This window comes from Pipistrellus hanaki (genome assembly GCF_964339955.1).
Source record: "Pipistrellus hanaki genome assembly, chromosome: 1".
Taxonomy (NCBI): Eukaryota; Metazoa; Chordata; class Mammalia; order Chiroptera; family Vespertilionidae; genus Pipistrellus; species Pipistrellus hanaki.
This window is the reverse complement of record NC_140503.1, coordinates 71486330-71489464: the sequence shown is the minus strand read 5'-3', so window position 1 is coordinate 71489464 and position 3135 is coordinate 71486330. Positions and strand designations below refer to the sequence as shown.

The 3135-nt window shown below is 37.6% G+C and overlaps 1 gene segment (V, D, J or C); it reads right to left on the bottom strand.

The window, feature by feature from the left end:
- Positions 1-2203: 2203 nt before the first annotated feature.
- On the bottom strand, positions 2204-2724 carry LOC311620527 (T cell receptor alpha variable 9-2-like). The segment is given in 2 exons: positions 2679-2724; positions 2204-2556 (listed from the first exon to the last, which is right to left on the bottom strand).
- Positions 2725-3135: the final 411 nt, after the last annotated feature.

Here is a 3135-nt window from a genome sequence, read left to right as displayed (position 1 = left end):
TAAAATTTTTTAAAAAAGGAAAAGGGACCATAAATACCATCAGACTAATAATAAACCTTTTTTAAAGACACCTATGTGTGATAGCCTTATGACAATCTCATTAATATAGAAGATGCTCTCTATAATCTATATTTAAAAGACATAACAGTAGAAAACAGGCAAATATATGACTGGACAATTGAGGAAAAGTATAAATGACTTTTAAGTATTGGATACTGTCTCATTGAAAATTAAAGAAATCATTTAAAAAATAAAAGAAAGCCTAAATAATAAAGAAAAATTTAAAATTTTTATAATACACTATATATGAGGAAAACAGGTATTCTGCCCAATCGTCTCTTTTAGTATTATATATTTACTAGAGTCCCAATGCACCGATTCAAGCACATTGGAAGGAAATTAATTAGAATAAATATTTTGATATCGCTATTCACTCTTTCTCTATGATAAACGTGTCAACCAAATTCATGATTTACAATGACAGATCAATTGGTGCTAGAAAGAGCTTTATGTGTATTGCACATGCACGAGAACAGTTAGTAAAGTAAACTTGCTTAATTATACTTGCTTTCTGATTTTGCTGAACTTTTTCCAGCCCAGTGAAGCACCCCAACTTCTCTTTCAGGTAATATTTATCTACACAGCAGTAAATATCAACATGAAGAAGATTATTATTGTAGATTAGGCAGGGAGAAATAAGGGTAAAATATTTAACTGTAGCAGTGCTTGACTATATTCTGCATGGTAAGAAAACCTGAAGTCATTTTCAAGTTCCACCATTTCTTACTTTTTTTTCAGTTGGGTCAAGTTACTAAACTTTCTAAATATCCATTGACTTCCTAATGAAAAGAACATGGGATTCTACTGGGTCTCCTATCTACATATTCCAGAACTTCTGTGAGGATCAAATGAGATGAGGCATGGGAAAAGGCTTTACAAATATTTGGTTGAACTATAAAATCTTTGCACCTGGCTATCCTAGTAAAGCAAGTCAAGTTCCTGGGCTGAAGAAACTCCAAGGAGGCTAGTCACTAGGGAGAGGAAGCCAAGCATTCCCAAATGATGTCATTACCCAACACCCACAGCAACTGCTTCCAATCTGGGCTGGATTATGGGCCACACTATGGGTCTTGCCAGTGTTGGCTGCAGTTTGGTTGCAACATCCAACCAAATTGCAGCCAACAGGGTGGTGGTGGGGCCTATGTCCCACTTGTAGGAAACTGAGTTTTGGTTTGTCCACAGACCTGGTACCATTTATTTTTAAATGGTTAGTGCTCATTATGGCAGCTCCTGCATTGAGGTTCTGCCCGCTGGTGGTCAGTGCATGTCATAGCTATCAGTTGGAAGGAAAGACAGACACTTAACCTTTTATGTAGAGAAATAAAAATAATCTAGAAGACTGTTTGGTTGAACCATATAGACTACTGTGAGTACATTCTTTTGAATATTTTTCCTAAAATATTATTCAAAATTTAATTAATATTTATAATACAATAGAAGCCCAGTGTATGAAATTGGTGCACTGGGCGGGAGTCTCTCAGCCCAGCCTGCACCCTCTCTAATCTGAGAGTTTTAGGGGATGGTCTGACTGCCAATCCCACAGGGATCAAGCCTAAACCAACAGTAGGCCATCACTCTCACAATTCAGGATTGCTGACTCTCAACCACTCTCTGCCAGCCTGATCAATGCCTAACTGCTCCTTTGCTGGCCTGATCACCACCAACAGCCCTGCCCAACAGCATGGTCCCCCAAGTGCCCTCCCCTGCTGAACCAGTCACCCCTAACTGCCCTCCCCTGCTAGCCATCTCGTAACCACATGGGTATGGCCATTGTGCAAGTTCTTTACACATACATATTATCTCTTTATTATAAAGGATACTATGTTTTTCTATTTTAATTATTTTAACTTTCTTACTTTTTTGTGCTATGGGGTATTTTTGTTTCATCAATGATTAACTGCTGGTCTTGAGAAATAGTCATTGCTTATGATAAAGGCACTGGTAGAGAGCATGGTTAGTCTTTTACTTATGTATTTTCTCATATACTCCTTTTATTTTGATTCTCCAACCCCTAAATGCCCTCAAAACACACACACACACACACACACATCTACGTAAATTATTGAAATGTAATTAGTGCTTCTGATTTCAAATCCTTTCCAGAAAGAGTACAGCAAACATCATTGTGTTTCTTGGTGGTTTCTCACAATAGGTCCAGGTTCCCAAGTTTGTGCTCAGCTCCCCCTGCAGTGTCTGTCACTGTGTCACCCAGCACACAGTAGTACATGGCAGAATCTGAGTGGCAGACTGAGGCTTTCTTCAAGTGGAAGGCATTTGCTTGTTTTTTGTATGTGGCTACAAATCCTTTGTTGCTTCCATTCTCATTGTCCCTTGAGGCTTTCAGGAGGAGCTGTGGACCTTCTCCAGGATACTGAACATACCACAAAAGAATGGGGTAGCCTGTGGCTGAATAAGTACAATTAACAGTCAGGGGAGAACCTTCTAACAGAGTCACTTGGCCTTCCATCTGGGTCACTGAGTCTCCACGGGTTTGTCCTGAGAAAAAGAAAAGAAATCTATATTACCCTGGGCATGACACTCTGAAATAAAATTATGCTTAAAGAATTTTCAAATTTAATAGAAGAAAGAATCCATATTTTAAGAGGCATGTTACTTACCAAACACTAGGAGTACCACAGTCACTAAGCCCAGAGATGAGTTCATCTCTACAATGTTGCCTAAATAATGTTCTTGATTCTTAACATGAAGTGAAATGTTAAACCAAATTCTACATTTCACATAGGAAATGTGTTTGTGTTTGGGAACATCACCCCCTGGTGGAGAGAAACTGAAATGGATTGCATGGCTCTTTTTTTTAAGTTTTTTTTTTTTTCAATTACAGTTGACAAATAATATTATATTACTTTCAGGTGTACAACACAGTGATTAAACATTATATACCTTATTAAGTGATTAAACTTGTACCCGTACATGGATATTAGAATATTGAGTATTTTCTCTATGCTTTACTTTACATGCTCATGAATATTCTAACAATCAATTTGTACTTCTAAATTCCTTCACCTTTTCCACCCATCTGCCCAACTTCCCTCTCATTTGGAAAACATCAAAATG